This window comes from Cryptomeria japonica, chromosome 10 (assembly GCF_030272615.1).
Source record: "Cryptomeria japonica chromosome 10, Sugi_1.0, whole genome shotgun sequence".
NCBI classification, from domain to species: domain Eukaryota; kingdom Viridiplantae; phylum Streptophyta; class Pinopsida; order Cupressales; family Cupressaceae; genus Cryptomeria; species Cryptomeria japonica.
The window spans coordinates 438,467,954-438,487,024 of NC_081414.1; positions in this window are offsets into that span (position 1 = coordinate 438,467,954).

Here is a 19,071-nt window from a genome sequence, read left to right on the forward strand (position 1 = left end):
TTGGGGTGGAAGAAGCATGACAGCCTTGGGTGAGAGGCTCTCCTTAAGGTGAGTGATCTCAAGGGTGTCCTTTGTGACCCTTGCTGCATAGCCTTGTGTATGCATTTGGGGGTCATAAGGGGAGAAAATATGGCCTTTGAGCCTTGGGGGGCATAAGGTGTGGAGGTGTATCTTTTGTTGTATTTTGTATTGCCATGAGGTGGCTTGAGTTGTAATTTGGCTTGCAATCTCCCCAATGGTACTTGGTCCACTTCCACCCGTGGAATGATCATCACAAAATGTGGTGAAAGTGTAGCTTGGGATGGGAAGATGCATGTTGTGTTGTTTGTTTGTTTGTAACCCGTCTAGTGCTTGGTTCTCCAAGCTCGGGGGTGGCTTCTAGTAAGCCTAGGCTGGGAGGTGAGCTCTCCATGGTCAAAGTTGTGTTTTTATTGCAGGTTGATTGGGATGGAAAAGAAAGAATAAAGGGATTAGCTCTTGTTTTATGTTGCAGAAAAGTTTGAAAGGAAATTGTATTTTAGTTTGTACTAAAAAAAAAAAGGAGTCAATGTTGTATTTATCTTTGCAAAAGCAAGTATGTATTTCAATATAAATTCTTCTCCATTAAAAAGGAGAGACTAGTAGGGTTTTCAAATCCCATATGTAATGCTTCTTCATTTAGAAATAAATAAAATGCTTAAAGTAATGCATGAGTATGCTTAGTTATTTTTGCCAAAAAGAAAATGTATAAGTTTTAATAAGTCCTATGGTTTCAAAAAAAATACATCAAGTTGTTGCATTCTTATGTATTTTGCAAATAAATTTAATTTATTACTACATGTTCTTTTATGTTATTATGCTGCTGCAAATAAATAAATCAGTCATTTATTTTTCCCATTTAATGCAGAAATTAAATCTTGATGTAGTAACTTATTTTATCAAAAAAAAATAGCATTTAGTTTTAGTTTTAATTGTTTACCAAAAAAGATCATATTTAAGTTTGCTATTAGAATGCATGGTAGATAAGAGTTTTTAGAATGTAGTTTTTAAACAAAAAAAAATATATTAAGCATATATTCCATCAGCTTTTTTAAGAGGAGGATATTTTCCCCTTTATACAAACCACAAATAGTATTAGGAAAATCTTGCATGCATTTTATAGATTCACAAAAATAATAAACTCAAAAATTCCCTAAATGGGTTATAGTTTAAAAAGTAGCAATAAATAAATATATATATATATATATACATATATACATACATATATATATATAAACATATATATATATATACATATATACATACATATATATATATAAACATATATATATATACATATATACATACATATATATATATATATATAAACATTTTTTTTACCATATAAAAAAAAAATACAAAACAAATAATTAAAAAAAAATTAATATCACCAAAGGGCCGAACCCCTGTGAAAACAGGGGACGGTGCGGCCGTGCTCTCACTGTGATTACTCACAGTGGACAGCTCAGCGCCGCCACTATGGGTAACCACAGTGGACGGCACCGGGTCCCCCACTGTGGGTAACCACAGTGGTGGTGGCTCCCGGTCTGCCACTATGTCTATCCATAGTGGACGGCACTCGGCCGCACTGTGGGTAAGCACAGTGGCGCCCGGGGGAAACCCCCACCCACTGCCGTTCACCACTTCCTCCGCCTTCCTTCCTCTGCCATAAAAGAAAAACGGCTTCCGGTTCGGCCCTGCGTGCTCGCCGGGGATAAGATAACAAACGCCGCCTCCTATGGCCGTCGCACCCACACCTGCACACACACGCACATAAAAAAAAAAGGATAATAGATTTTATAACATATTTGCCCTAACCCTAGTTTCGGGTTAGGGCAAGCACACTTGGATTTTAAATAAGGAATGTGTGTTTATAAGAAGGGGGTTGGGGTTACATGTGACCTTGTAAGTTTCATTTTAATAAAGGGGTTAATTAATAAAATAAAATATATAAAAAAAAAACACCCCCCCTTCTCTTTAGAATATATTCATAAACATATATATAAAATTTATAAGTAAATAAATATATATATATATATATATAAAGTTTAACTTTTATATTTATTTGAAGTCAAATTAGTTAGTTGTAAAAACTAAGTATTGCACTTTTTTTTAATTATTTAACAAATGTAGAAGAATTTTAATAAGAAGTTTTAATCTTAAACTCTTGGTAGGATTAACCTAGGAGGTTTAAAAAAGACCCATGTGTGTCAAGTTGGCCCCCCCTTTATTTTAAAATTTATTAGATACCTTTTTATTAATGGATGTTTTATTTGATAGGTTGTTAAATCTAATGGCTAGGACAATTTATTATATCCTAGGTAAATAAAGAACCTATGAGTTAAATATTGATCTTTTAAATTTAAAGATTATATATTAAGCTTGAGATTAATTGCTAAGAGAGTTTAATTATTTATTAATGGAAGATTAGTGATAACTATTTTTGGGAAATATTAGCTCGCTTATAACTTAGTTAATTTTATCACAAAATTAAATTAATTGTTTGATTCACTCAATATATAGTTAAGACCAAACTAGATTGCATTACTTTAATTAGGTTAGTCGTACTAAGTTAAGTATTTTAAAGAAAAAAAAAAATTATTCCGTTCGTGCCCAAAAGTTTGGGCATGACATTTTGGTATCAGAGCAAGGTTGCCAACACTAGGAACCTTACTCCATTATGTTTCGCTATAATTATTTAATTAATTAAATTATATTTATTTTTATTATGTTTATTTTTAAACTAGCTAAAATATTTCTCCTAAAATATTTATTTATTTCATTTTATTTTATTTTCTTAAAAAGGATGCCTCCAACTACGCGACAAACTCGCAAACGTGGTAGAGGCACTAGGCATGAACGCATGGCACGCGAAGAGGTCAATAGGGAGGAATCGGTTCTGGAAGTGAACCTAGAAGCCCCTCTTGAATGATTAGTTGACCCAAACTGAGACATCTTGGTAGCTCTACAGAACCTGATCGGCATAGTTCAGGATAGGCTTCCGGCAGTAAACCAGAATGTTGAGAACCGGAACTCAGGAAGCCGTAGAACAATAGAACGGGAACAGAGTAGGAGTCCACCTCCTAATCCCGTAGAGAGTCAGGCTGGGCATGAGCCCGAGTCCGTTCACCTACCAGCACCACCTCCAATCATAGCACCAGTGTATATTGAGAGGGCACGTCGGGATCCAGGGGATCTAATCAGAGAGGTTATGTGTCTTCAGCCACCATCTTTTGGGGAATTTACCGACGGGGTAGAAGCAGAGGCATGGCTTTTGAGCCTAGATAGGTGCTTTGCATTGCGCTCTTATGAGAGCAATCTAAAATCACGTGCAGCGGTTCACCTATTGCGAGGAACAGCCACCACATGGTGGAGACAGGAAGAATATAAGTGTGGCTTAGAAATAGAAACCCTCACTTGGGAGATTTTCACAGAGAGATTCAGGGAGAGGTACTTATCAGAGCATTTCAGACAGTGTAGGGTGGATGAGTTTCATGACCTCCAGCAGAAGGGTCTTTCAGTGACCCAGTACGAGAACAAGTTCTTTGAACTCTTACCATACGTAGATTACCTGAAAGATGAGAGGCTTCTCGTCAACCGATTTATCAGAGGATTGAATTCCAGCATAGCAGGACCAGTGAGAATGGCCACTCCAGGGAGCCTTCAGGTTGTCATGGAGAAGGCTTTGATAGCCGAGGAGATTCAGGTCAGACCTATCAGTTCTAGAACCGTAACCCTACACCATAGACTTACGGGTTTCAGAAACCCCATTGGAAAGGTAACAACAGACACACATCGGGGTTCTCCAAACCCCCTTCTTCGCAGCAGTCACAACAAAACCAAAGGCAAAGGCCTCCGCAGAGTCAGTAGGGCACGAAGCCCAAGCAGTGGCAGTCACAGGGTCAGAGGCGAGATCAGAGATCTCAGGCTCCTTACACACCTCCGGCGAGGACTCAACAGTCCTCCAGAGGTGGGTATAGTGGTTCTAGCAGGACATGGGGACAGTCTTTCTCCAGATCACAGGGAGTGCAGTTTAAGGCACATGGCGCTTGCTTCACATGTGGATCCATGGGACACATGGTGAGAGAGTGTCCTCAGGGTCAGATGGCAGGAAATCAGAGAATGGCAGCATCAGAGCCGACAATTGGAGATATGGGCAAATCCCATAGGGTCTTCGCAGCGGTTGACAACTGCCAGGCAGAGCATCAGGCCACGGTTATTGAGGTAGCAGGTATGATCAGAGGTAGCAGTGTATCTATATTATTTGATTCAGGAGCTACTGACTCTTTTATATCTCCATTGGTTGTGGAGCGTTGCGGGCTAGTGGCAATTAGACAAGAGGTTAGTTGGGAAGTGGAATTAGCTTCAGGGGCTAGAGTGTCAGTGGAATCAGAGGTTAAGGGTTGTCAGCTTCAGATTGGTAATACCACCACCTTAGTAGACCTTAGAGTTACACCACTCGGATCATATGGCATCGTACTTGGCATGGATTGGCTTTATGCCCACAGAGCCAAGATGGATTGTCGCCTGAAAAGGATCAAGTGTGAGGATGATCATGGTTCTCCCATAGTGATCACTGGGATTCAGAGACCTATGTCTCTTCGTATGATCTCCGCCATGCAGCTTAAGCAAAGCATGCGAAAGGGATGTCAGTTATTTGCCATCACCATTAGTGATAGAGAAGAAGAAGAGGAAAAGGAACCATCTATTGACGACCACCCTATCCTTAAGGGATTTTCAAACGTATTTCCTTCAGAGTTACCCAGTATGCCGCCCCGTAGAGAGATTGATTTTCATATAGACCTTGTTCCAGGAGCCGAACCAGTTTCATGAGCACCATATAGGATTTCCACAAATGAGCTTAATGAGCTCAAGATGAAGCTTGAGGAACTCCTAGAGAAGGGCCACATTCGCCCTAGTGTATCCCCTTGGGGTGCACCAGTCATCTTCATGAAGAAGAAGGATGGATCTCTCCGATTATGCATGGATTACCGTCAGTTGAACAAAGTAACCATCAAGAACCATTATCTGTTGCCTAGGATCGATGATTTATTCGACCAACTTCAGGGTGCCAAAGTATTTTCCAAGATTGATCTAAAGTCAGGGTACCATCAGTTGAGGATAGTGGATAGCGATATCCACAAGACCGCATTTCACACTAGATATGGCCACTATGAGTTCACCGTGGTCCCATTCAGTCTTACGAATGCCCCAGCAGTTTTCATGAGCCTCATGAATGGAGTATTCCGCACATTCCTTGACCGTTTTGTGATTGTGTTTCTCGACGACATATTGATATATTCACGGAATGAGGAGGAACATGAGGAGCACCTGAGACAGGTTTTGCAGTGTTTGAGGGATAATCAGTTGTATGGCAGTTTGTCGAAGTGTGCTTTCTTTAGAACAGAGGTCAGGTACCTTGGTCATGTTATATCCGGTGATGGGATCTCAGTAGACCCATCAAAGATCAGAGCCATTATGGATTGGCCAGCGCCAACCAATGTGACAGAGGTCAGGAGCTTCATGGACTTAGCAGGTTATTATCGACGTTTTGTTGAGGGATTCTCTAGAGTTGCTCATCCTATTACTTCTCTTCAGCACAAAGGGAAGAAATTCGAGTGGACGGAGAAGTGCGAGAAGGCCTTTCAGGAACTTACAAAGGCACTTACTACCACACCTATCCTTGTAGGACCAGATCCTTTAGCTGATTTCATGGTTTGCATAGATGCTTCCCTAGAAGGTTTAGGAGCAGTCCTTATGCAAGGTGGCAGAGCTATAGCTTTTGAGTCTAGGAAACTCAAGACTCACGAGCTTAATTACCCTACTCATGACCTTGAGCTTGCAGCAGTAGTGCATGCACTTGTGAGGTGGAGGCATTTCCTTTTGGGTCACCATTTTGAGTTGCACTCAGACCATCAGAGTCTTCAGTACATATTCACTCAGCCAAATCTTAATGCACGTTAGAGGAGATGGATGGAATTCTTGTGCGAGTATGATTTTGACGTTCACTACATCAAAGGGAAAGAAAACATAGTTGTAGATGCTTTGAGTAGGAGACATCATGAGGTATACACCATATCTATGAGCACAGATTTGAGAGATCGGATCATGCAGCAGTTGCCAGAGGACGGATGGTATTTAGAGGTTTGCCAGGCTAAACGATCTTAGGAACCTTTAGAAGGGAAATATGTGGATTATTCCTTAGAGTCCGATGGATTATTACACCATAGAGGACGCATCTATGTACCTTCTTTCGGGGGATTGCGGGAGTTCATTATCTCAGAGGCCCATAGAGCTCCTTATGCAGCACATCCCGGGGTCAAGAAGATGCATGCTGACTTGAGAGAATTATACCATTGGCCAGGAATGTGACAGCTTATTGCCGAGTTGGTAGCCCGGTGCCTTGAGTGTCAGAGAGTCAAGGCGGAGCACCGCCATCCAGGTGGGTTGCTCCAATCTCATGCTATACCAGAGTGGAAGTGGGATACTATATCCATGGATTTCATCATTGGTCTCCCTATGTCATCTCGCCGCCATGATGCTATCTTGGTGACGGTTGACAAGTTGACCAAAGTGGCTCACTTTTCACCAGTGCGTACCACCTTCACAGCACCAGCAGTAGCACAGGTGTTTTTGTGAGACATTGTCAGACTTCATGGTGTTCCACGCAAGATCATTTCCAATAGGGATTCCCTCTTCACATCTTCCTTTTAGAAGGCATTACAGGCAGCTATGGGTTCCAAGCTCAATTTTAGTACAACCTATCATCCAGAAATGGATGGCCAGACAGAGAGGGTCAATCAGGTGTTAGAGGATATGCTTCGCATGTATGTCATGGATCACCAGACCAGATGGGAAGAGTACCTTCCCTTAGTAGAGTTTGCCTATAACAATGGGCATCACACGTCCTAAGGGATGCCACCCTATCAGGCATTATATGGCAGACCTTGTAGGACACCATTGAGTTGGGACCGCATAGAGGACAGAGTTGCTAGTGGTCCTGAGATAGTTCGGGATATGGAGCAGCAGGTGGATTTGATTAGGCAGCGTCTTAGAGAGGCACAGGATAGACAGAAGAAATATGCAGATGCGACGAGGATAGATCATAGCTACTTGGTTGGAGATAGAGTCTTCTTGAGAGTGCGACCGCATAACAGTCCAATCCGATATGGAAAGGGTTCTAAGCTCGCACCTCGATTTGTAGGACCATTTGAGATCCTTGAGAGGATAGGGCCAATTGCCTACTGTTTAGCATTGCCACCTAGCCTATCATGCATCCACGATGTGTTTCATGTTTCAGTTTTGAGGAAGTATATCTATGATGAGTCTCATATTCTAGATTGGGATGCCTTGCAAATGGAGTCGGACAGGCAACTAGCTTTGGAGCCCATTCGCATTTTGGCACGCCGGACAATGGGCCTTCAAGGTCGAGAGCTGGACCAGGTTAGGGTCCAGTGGGATTGCTATGATGAGGTCACAACCTCATGCGAGGATGCAACACGTATGAGATCACAGTACCCCCACCTTTTTGATGAACTCCAGGAGGACGTTCATGCCTAGAGGGGGAGGGTGTGAGGCCTTACCCTGACTCAGTTTGATATTTTTAGTTATTTGCATATTGAGACTATTATGGATGCTTTATTTTATGCTTTATGGATTTAGAACTTACATGATTCCATGATTTGGATCACATTGACATATGTTGATGCTTTATTTTATGCATGATGATTATGAAACTTTACATGTTGCTAGAATAGAATTACTTTGAAATGGTGAATGTCATTATGGGAATTTTAGGACTTCATTTTGATGATAGAAAAATGATGCTTATTTTATGAATGGTTCAATTTTGAGAATTATGTTAAGTGCTTATGTGGAATCGAATTTGAATGAATGAGATATTGAATTATTGTTGCCAAATGTATGAGTGTTTGATGTGCAATGAAATCCATGTATTTAATTATGTATAATTGCAATTATTTGGAATTACTAATGTGTTAATTGAGATGCGCAGGAAAATTATCCATGTGACCATGGAATTTATATGGAGAACCAAACCTAGACCAATGTACATTTCTTAAGCCAGGGGTTGTCTATTTGGAGAGACAACACCCCGTTTGTAATGTATTTTATTTGTGAAGTAAATTATGCATGTGTGTTAATTTGATTTTATTTAATTGTGTAAACCTACAAGAGACAAATTCCATGTGTGATTTTTATATTGTATTTTATTGTGTCACTTGACACATGTGATGATTAGTGTCATTGATTTTGACTTGTTTCTTGGAGGGAGTTTTGCTTCTACCAAAGCCATTCAAACACATGAGTGTGGTCCCAAATTTGCCTTGGGTAGGGAATCTTGGGAGTGGTCAACTCAGGTTTGACCCGTAGGTTAACTTCAGTTGGGTTTCTAAGGGGTTAAATGGACTCCTAGGGTCAGTTTTAGGGCTTTTCCAAAGGTCCAAAGGGTATACATATGGGTTAGGGGTATTTTGAAACATGTGACTACTCCCATGTGACTGTTTAGTCACCTCAAAAAGTGGTTTTTCCAAGGTGAGCGAAAATTCAACTTAGAAGGTTCCTCCTAGGATAGACAACCTTCCCTTTTGATGTTAAACTCTCTTCCCCATCTTCTCTCACCTTTTCCCTTTCCAGTTTTAGTAATGTGTAAGAGTTTGGGAAGAGCAACCAATGGGAACTCTCACCTCACCCAAGGGGTTGGGAAGTGTGTGAGAGGCCTTCTTAGGCAAGGATTAGGGACTTAGTGAGCAATCACCCACTCTCCATTTTTGGAGATTATGCATTGTTTTGAAAATTGGTAGTAAAATAGAATTTTGGTGAAGGGTTGGAGAAAAAGTTTGTTTGGATTTGGGCAGCTCATCCCCAACTAAATCTAACATACCTATTGGCAGATTAAGGTTGGTTTTACTTTCTTTTGTTTATGTTGTTTATGTTGTTTTTTTTTTAAAGAAAGAAATGCTTGTTGAAAGAGATGTGTATGTGTAAATTGTTGTAGGAGAAAAATGTAAGTTTTTTTCATTTCTGTGTTTTTTTTTTTGTTTATGTGTTCTTGTTTTGGGAGTGTCCAAGACCTCCTACTCTTGGGAGAGTAGGATGGTCTTGGGGTGGAAGAAGCATGACAGCTTTGGGTGAGAGGCTCTCCTTAAGGTGAGTGATCTCAAGGGTGTCCTTTGTGACCCTTGCTGCATAGCCTTGTGTATGCATTTGGGGGTCATAAGGGGAGAAAATATGGCCTTTGAGCCTTTGGGGGGCATAAGGTGCGGAGGTGTATCTTTTGTTGTATTTTGTATTGCCATGAGGTGGCTTGAGTTGTAATTTGGCTTGCAATATCCCCAATGGTACTTGGTCCACTTCCACCCGTGGAATGATCATCACAAAATGTGGTGAAAGTGTAGCTTGGGATGGGAAGATGCATGTTGAGTGTTTGTCTTTGATGTTGTGTTGTTTGTTTGTTTGTAACCCGTCTAGTGCTTGGTTCTCCAAGCTCGGGGGTGGCTTCTAGTAAGCCTAGGCTGGGAGGTGAGCTCTCCATGGTCAAAGTTGTGTTTTTATTGTAGGTTGCTTGGGATGGAAAAGAAAGAATAAAGGGATTAGCTCTTGTTTTATGTTGTAGAAAAGTTTGAAAGGAAATTGTATTTTAGTTTGTAGTAAAAAAAAAAAGGAGTCAATGTTGTATTTATCTTTCCAAAAGCAAGTAAAGTATGTATTTCAATATAAGTTCTTCTCCATTAAAAATGAGAGACTAGTAGGGTTTTCAAATCCCATATGTAATGCTTCTTCATTTAGAAATAAATAAAATGCTTAAAGTAATGCATGAGTATACTTAGTTATTTTTGCCAAAAAGAAAATGTATAAGTTTTAATAAGTCCTATGGTTTCAAAAAAAAATACATCAAGTTGTTGCATTCTTATGTATTTTGCAAATAAATTTAATTTATTACTACATGTTCTTTTATGTTATTATGCTGCTGCAAATAAATAAATCAGTCATTTATTTTTCCCGTTTAATGCAGAAATTAAATCTTGATGTAGTAACTTATTTTATCAAAAAAAAATAGCATTTAGTTTTAGTTTTAATTGTTTACCAGAAAAGATCATATTTAAGTTTGCTATTAGAATGCATGGTAGATAAGAGTTTTTAGAATGTAGTTTTTAAACAAAAAAAAATATATTAAGCATATATTCCATCAGCTTTTTTAAGAGGATATTTTCCCCTTTATACAAACCACAAATAGTATTAGGAAAATCTTGCATGCATTTTATAGATTCACAAAAATAATAAACTCAAAAATTCCCTAAATGGGTTATAGTTTAAAAAGTAGCAATATATATATATATATATAAATATTTTATTTCCTTAAATGATATTCTAAAAATCTGTTTATAATTTAAAAAAAAATAGTGATGTATTTACATGTTAAACTATATATATATGTATGTATATATATATATATATATATATATATATATATATATATGTATATATATATATATGTATATATATATATATACATACATATATATATATATAAACATTTTTTTTACCATATAAAAAAAAAATTAATATCACCAAAGGGCCGAACCCCTGTGAAAACAGGGGATGGCGCGGCCGTGCCCTCACTGTGATTACTCACAGTGGACGGCTCGGTGCTGCCACTGTGGGTAACCATAGTGGACGACACCGGGTCCCCCACTGTGGGTAACCATAGTGGTGGTGGCTCCCGGTCTGCCACTGTGTCTATCCATAGTGGATGGCACTCGGCCGCACTGTGGCTAAGCACAGTGGCGCCCGGAGGAAACCCCCGCCCACTACCGTTCACCACTTGCTCCGCCTTCCTTCCTCTGCCATAAAAGAAAAACGGCTTCCGGTTCGGCCCTGCGCGCTCGCCGGGGATAAAATAACAGGAGCCGCCTCCTATGGCTGCCTCGCCCACACCTGTACACACACGTACATAAAAAAAAAAAGGATAATAGATGTTATAACATATTTGCCCTAACCCTAGGTTCGGGTTAGGGCAAGCACACTTGGATTTTAAATAGGGAATGTGTGTTTATAAGAAGGGGATTGGGGTTACATGTGACCTTGTAAGTTTCATTTTAATAAAGGGGTTAATTAATAAAATAAAATATATAAAAAAAAAACACCCCCCCTTCTCTTTAGAATATATTCATAAACATATATATAAAATTTATAAGTAAATAAATATATATATATATATATATAAAGTTTAACTTTTATATTTATTTGAAGTCAAATTAGTTAGTTGTAAAAACTAAGTATTGCACTTTTTTTTAATTATTTAACAAATGTAGAAGAATTTTAATAAGAAGTTTTAATCTTAAACTCTTGGTAGGATTAACCTAGGAGGTTTAAAAAAGACCCATGTGTGTCAAGTTGGCCCCCCCTTTATTTTAAAATTTATTAGATACCTTTTTATTAATGGATGTTTTATTTGATAGGTTGTTAAATCTAATGGCTAGGACAATTTATTATATCCTAGGTAAATAAAGAACCTATGAGTTAAATATTGATCTTTTAAATTTAAAGATTATATATTAAGCTTGAGATTAATTGCTAAGAGAGTTTAATTATTTATTAATGGAAGATTAGTGATAACTATTTTTGGGAAATATTAGCTCGCTTATAACTTAGTTAATTTTATCACAAAATTAAATTAATTGTTTGATTCACTCAAAATATAGTTAAGACCAAACTAGATTGCATTACTTTAATTAGGTTAGTCGTACTAAGTTAAGTATTTTAAAGAAAAAAAAAAATTATTCCGTTCGTGCCCAAAAGTTTGGGCATGACATGCATGCTTTAATAAGGTTAAAATTAATTATTCCTGTAGAACACTGATTCGCCTCCGCCCCCCTCTCAGTGTTATTGGATTCCAACACTCTCATCCTATCGATGTGGTCAGCGAGGTTGCATTCTCCTAGATGAGTGTCCTAATAAAACCTGGTATTGGGTATTATTTGGGGAAATTTCCACTGAAATTCCCTCTTTAGCTCGACTTTCCTAGCCATTATTGTGTTTTTCATTCTCCCTACTAATATTCTCTTTCTTATTGCCAGGAATCTTACATTTTAAGCATCTAAGCATTTTAATATTGACTTTCCTTTTTTAACATTTCTCTTTTTTCAACTGACAACCTTTCATATGAATTCACTGAGCTGAGTTAGGGTACTTACCTGATTCGCTGGCAGAATCGCTAGAAGAGTCTGAGTATAGTACCCGTCGAGATTCTCTATGCTTTCTCATGTATCCACTCTTGTATTACCTATAGCTAATAACATTGTAAATTGCACCGTTGCATAATTTATGCCACTACTATTAATTTCTATTTAAGAATCAGTCACATCCTACGCTTAATTCGGTGCATGGTAAGCAACTGACATGATAAAAGCACCTACTTGGAGGGACATTCAAAAAAACCTATATCTAATGGTCCCCATGGTGTTTCCGCGTGTCTGGGTCAGAGTACCTCCTTTTGAGGATGCTGACATGTGTTTTTACCCTCTAAAGTACTTTACATGATATATTTATTATTCCACAATCCATCATGACAATCTCTCTGCAATACTTTTCAACACTAAGAGTGGCATTTTATGGCCTTTTATCTCTTTTCTCCGCTGAAGATTCTGTCCACTTCTATTTCCTTTTGGGATCGCTTATACCTTTTCGGGGTGATCTTACTTCTTCACTTCCAATTTTTGGTTAGCACTCGGCAAACTTTTACTTAATACCCGCACTTCTATTTGTTCTAGTTAAACAATTCAATTCTGCAGATCGTCGAGCTACAGAGATATTGTAACTTTTGTCACTTCTACCTTTTCATCCCGTAATACAAGACTTTCTGCATTTACTATTTTGTAGGGGAAATGACCATCGGTAACCCTAAACTTTCTCTTTCGTTATCGCCTATCCCAAGTTTCCTATTGATTATAGCAATCACCTTTTTCCCGTGGGACAATATTCTCCATCTCTCGAATTAAAAGGCTCATTAAGGAAAAATTTCAGTGGGTCCCCATTTCATATCCTAAATAGGGTGTGTTGTATTTTCACACAACTTTCCACCCTCCACTCTTAACCAAAAACTCTTTGGTTTCAACTTTAAAATGAATTTCGATCCAATGCACTTTAAGTTTTCTTGAGAATAGTTTTGCTTCGTACCCCACCGACATCAAACTCTCTCCATGCCATGAAGTTTTGTCAAGTTTCTCAAGTGTGTGCTCATGATGTATTTCTTCCTCTAAAGGTCTATCAGTAAATTAATGACTTTGTCCAGCTATTATTTTATCATTCCTCAATTTTCTATTTTTTATTTGATATTGCCTTACTGCCTGTCAGGCATCTATATCCCGGTAAGTTTATCTTTGCCATTTTTTATTCTACTTTCTTTTCTTGCTTCAATTGCTTTAATATAACTTTTGAGCTCATTTGAAGCAATATTTTGGGAGCTTTTATCTTTGATATTGTATTGCTTTCCCCTTTTGTCATTTTTCCTTGAATTTATCTTTATATTTTTTTTGGATGGCTTCATTTTTTAGGATGATTTTTTTATTTTCACTTCACAAATTTTATCTTTGTCGATAAAGCCGTCAAAGAACTCTTTAATATTAATCATTTATAGACCTTCTTGACTTACTTCAATCAGTTTGCAACGTTTGATGCCATGTTTACAACTTGAATATCTCTCAATCACTCAATCACTTGGATAAGAGTTCATTCTAAAGAGGAAATCATTAGTCTTTGCCTACTTTTGGAATGGGAAAGTTACCTCATTTAATGCTATTTTATTGGTGACCGGAACTTGATTTTGCATATTAGGGAATTTTAATTTTTCAGACAAGTCACACGTGCGAGCCAATGTGACATTCTTCTTGATAACTTTGTTTAAATCATTAAATACAGCTTGCATCAGCTCTTTACAGTCACTCTTGAATCTCTAAACCACTTGGCACCTTGGCCTCTACCATAATAATTTTGTATTTCTCATCACTATAGTGGCACTCTTGGAATTAGAACTTTCCCAATTTGGTACTCTTTCCAACATGTATGAAAAGACGAGCATTTATATAATCTTTCTTGAAACCTCTATTTATTTCATCTCTGTAAATCTTCTTTTCATACTTTCTCATAATCAATTTATGCTTCTTGTGCAATCTTTGATTCCGATATGGCTTGTGAATTTTCTCCGTTGGATGACTGCATTATATGCTTATCTAATGGCACTTTTCAATTAGCTTTTCTAGGGTCCATTAGCAATCATTGCCTACATCATGTATTTATGCTCTGTGACATTCAAGATGCAGACTTAGTTGAAAGAGCAGTAAATGGGATATTAGGGCATCAATTATTGACTTCAACCACCAAGTAAAGGGTGAATTTTGATATTGCCTCCTGCTTTGTAGCTTTTTTGTTGGATTTGGGAGAAGATGATAATATATTTTCTAGCTTGTGTGATCGTCTCTTACATCCCGACTTTCTTGGCAGTTTAGATGTAATTTTGGAGGTATCCCTCACTGGGTATGTCATAGCTTTGCCTCAGGATGTTGCAGATTTATGGGTTTCACTAGTTCCAATGTTGGTTTTCAAATTCCTTAGCGGTTTTTGAACCAACACCATTGAAGACCATCGAAAGAGGTCTCACCTAGCTTGTAAATACTTGAATCAATACTTTAGACTGATTATGGATGTTGATGGGGTCACAAAACTCAACTTTATATTGTGGCTAATGCTCCTTGACAACTGAAAGTCTTCTTTCTTTTCTTTTTGACTTGCGACTACCAGCTCTATCTTCAACTCTATTCTTTCAATTTTGCTCTATATATTTTGGATGACAATTTTGACTCATGTACATATTTCTGCATTAATGAATGAAATCCTCATATTTTGGCTTTGAATTAATGTGATTGCTTCCATTGTTAAATATGCTTTTGATTGTTCAATATGCTAACGGTTTAACTCTAACTAACCTAACACCAACCCTAACTTAAATCAAACTTACTCTTACTAACTAAATCATTCTGCTCGATGCGCAGCTAACTAACATGACTACACTCGAATTTAAACTAAACTACGTTATTTACACTATACACATCATTAATTTTTTGACTCCACACTTAAAAGTAGTGTTTCAGGAATTTCCCATTGATAGGTAATGTGAGGGGTTCTCCCTGTAAATTTGATAATCTAAACATGTTATCCCCTATAATTTTCAATATTGTGGTATGAGCCTGACCATACAGGTGAGAATTTTCTGAACATTCCTTTCCCTTCTTGTGATTTTTCTCGATAAAGCACCAAGTCTACTAGATAAAATTCTTTCACCTTCGCACACTTGTCAAACCACCTTTTCACCGTTGCCTGATGCTTGTTCATACATTTGGTGGCTTTATCTCTCTTTTCATCTAGGTTTAACAATTGGGTTAATATTGCTTCCTCTTTATTTTAAAACCCTAAGTATTCTTTGATAAATTTTAATGTCGGTATTTTTAAGTTAATGGGTACTACCGGATCTAAGCCATAAACAAGGTGGTATGGACATTTTCCCAAGCTATTTTTAATTCTCATCCTATCCGCCCATAATGCTACCTCAAAACAACATGCCACCTTATTGGGTTTTTGTTTAACAGTTTTTTGACAATATCTATTAGACTTTTATTGGTGGATTCTTCTAAACCATTACCTTGAGGACAATAATTTGAGAATTTTTTTAAAATAATGCTTAATTCAAATGCCCAATCAATGAATTTTAAAGACGTAAAAGCAGGGCCATTGTCACATACCAGGAAATTTGGGACTACGAAATGTGTGAGGATGTCATCTTCCATAAATTGAATAACCACGTCCGTCATGCAATTCCTTAATGCTATCGCTTCAAACCACCTGGTATAATAATATAATAATGTTAAGATATACTTATGTCCTGTCGATGATGGAGGATTTATCATTCTGATGAAATCCATACCCCATTGTGCAAAAGGTTGTGCTTCCATTATTGATTCTAATTGTTGTGCTGAATATTTTCCTTTATCTGCATGGATTTGACAAACATGCCAATGTTGTATGTGATGGTAACATCTTTGAAGATAGTGGGCCAGTAATATCTAGCCCTTAATACTACGTGGGTTGTAGGTAGACGTCCTCCATATCCTATACCAAATTTATCATGAAATTCATGAAGGATCTTCTCTGATTCTTCTTTACTTACACATCTTAAGTAGACCCCTGCATGGTCTCTATGGAACAATTTACCATTCTTTATCATATAATTTTGTGTTTTTTGACTTTCAATGCTCTGCATTGTGATCTATTCAAATGGTTTGACCAGTGGCCTATGATGAGAAGATGCATCAAATCTTCATACCAACCATCTTGGTTTTTGTCATGAAGTACATATTGATGACTTATCAGTTGTGGGTCTATTTCCACAATTGCTTTCACTAAAGCATATACTCGTACCAACTTCATTGGGACTATGTCTATATTGAATTCTTGTATAATAGTAATCCATTTAGTCCATCTCTCTCCTATCTCATTTTGCATTAGAAGGGTTTTTACTGATGCATCAAGCACAATTGCAATGACCTTGCTTCTTAGAATGTAGTGCTTGAATTTTCAAATTGCTTTTACTAACGCAAAAGCATGTTTTTCAATATTGATGTATCTTAGCTCTACATCTTTAAATGGACAACTCATAAATGATATAGGATTTTCCTCTTTCTCTTATGTCTTCTGTGTTAGTACTGCAGCACAAGTATGCTCAGAATAAAATGAGTAGATAAATAAAGGTTTGTTATAATCAGGACTGGACAATACTGGGGCATCTGCTATTGCTTTCTTTACATTTTCAAAAGGTTCTTGTGCTTCTTTTGTCCATTCTATTTTAGCCTCTTTTTTCAACATTGTGTTCAAAGGCTATACTATCTCCACAAAACCTGTAATGAATTTACAGAAAAATGATCTTTCTGAAATATGACTTTAACTCCTTTTTTATATTTGGGACTTGTAATTTCATCAATGCACTAACTCTATTTGGATCTATCAAAATCCCAGCATCAGAAATTATATGCCCTAACAACTTTTCTTTTGTCACCCCAAACATACATTTCTTTGTATTTAAAGATATTCCATATTGTTTGCATTTCTTTAGCACTTTTTGCAAATCTTGTACGTGCATGGACCTGTCCTTTGAAAACACAATCAGATCATCCATGTAAATTATTATGCATTTGCCAACCCAATCTTTGAATGCAATATCCATCGCTCTTTGAAACGTTTCCCCAGTGTTTATCAACCCAAATGGCATCCTTCTATAATCGAAGGTTCCCCACTTTGTGGTAAACGTTATCGTTAACCTATCCTATTTATCAACTATGACTTGGTTATATCCTAAAAATCCATCTAGAAAAGACATCATTTGGGACCCATTAACTATTTGTAACACTTCATTTAAAGGCGGCGGTGGGTAATTGTCTTTCTCTAAAGCCCTGTTTAGATTTCTAAAATCTACCCATAACCTTATATCTCCATTTTTCTTTCAAACTAGAACTAGGTTCGCGACCCAGGTTGAATGCCTAACAAAAAATATGATTCTTGTGGATAGCAATTTTTGTACTTCCTTTTGAATTAGGGGCTCTATTAAAGTGTTTACTGGTCTTTGTTTCTAGCGGAGCAACTTAGCCTCTAGTTTCAAAGGAATCATATGAGTGATAATTGATGTGTCATAGGCCTTCAAATCTTCATACATCCAAGTGATGACATGTATATAATATTTTAGTTCTTGCATTATGTCATCCCTTTCTTTCTCAGTACAAACCTTTCCTATTAAAACATTACGTTCTTTTTCCGTATCCAAAAATTATACTGTTAGCATTTATCTCCCTCTGTTTTAGGCAAGCTTTTTTGTTTTAAGACTTGGTATATGTCAAACAATCTTTAATTCTAATTCAACTATGCCTTTAGGAATATTATTACACTTCACAATTTTAGGCAATTTTTCTGCTTTGTCACCTAGTAGATCAACTTATCAATGACTTGTACTTCAAAAATACTAGAGTTTGTAATGATTTTCCTAATGCAATGATCATCTTTTAAAACTTGTAGGTTTTGCACATTATCAGGTATTGATGGAGTTGGAACCAACTTTACTATAAATTTATTCAATTTTGAAGACTCTAACGGTTCCAGTGAACTTGCTGCCATTGCTAGTGCATCTGCTCTCTTGTTAAATTTTCTTGGGATATGCTCAATAACTAAAGCTTCAAAACTCTTTATTAAATTTCATACTCGATGTTGGTAGTTAGCTAGCTTCTTGTATCGGCAAACATACTATTTCTTACCTGTCTAACCACTAACTCTGAATCTCCCATTACTTTTAATATTCAGACTCCTTTCTTTATGGATAACAATAAACCATGTATCAATGCTTCATATTCTATGATGTTGTGCGTACATTGAAACTGAAGTCGATAGGCGGCCAAAAGTGATTTTCCTCTCAAGTTGGTCAATTCCACTCCTATGCCTATGCCTTGCTTAGATTTTGACCCGTCAAACTTCAATGTCCAGACTCCTCTCAATGTGGGGGATTTTTTGACTTTGGAGTCTACTTTACATTTTCCTTTCTTAGGATGTTCTCCGCAATTCCGAGAAGTCTCTTTTTCTTCCAATTTCTTAATTTCCCCACTGATTTTAGACTTATCCATCTTTAGCAGACTCATTCCTTTTGATGTCACTTTGTTTGTCATCCATCTATTGTCTAACACAGTCAGACATAGTATGCACCGAGTTTCAGGATGTGTCATATTGTGAATCCTACACCAATCGATCAATGGTATGGATTCTAATGATTCCTCGTGTTGTAAGAAAGTATGAACTTTTTGAGAAATCATTTCTTCGAACATGTTTAAGACATCCTTTTCTTCATCAAAACATTCACTACCAAAATGAACTAACATATATGTGCACGGTAAACCTTTTATAATAGTTTATGTTTTAAAAGCACATATTTCATCCATTTGTGGC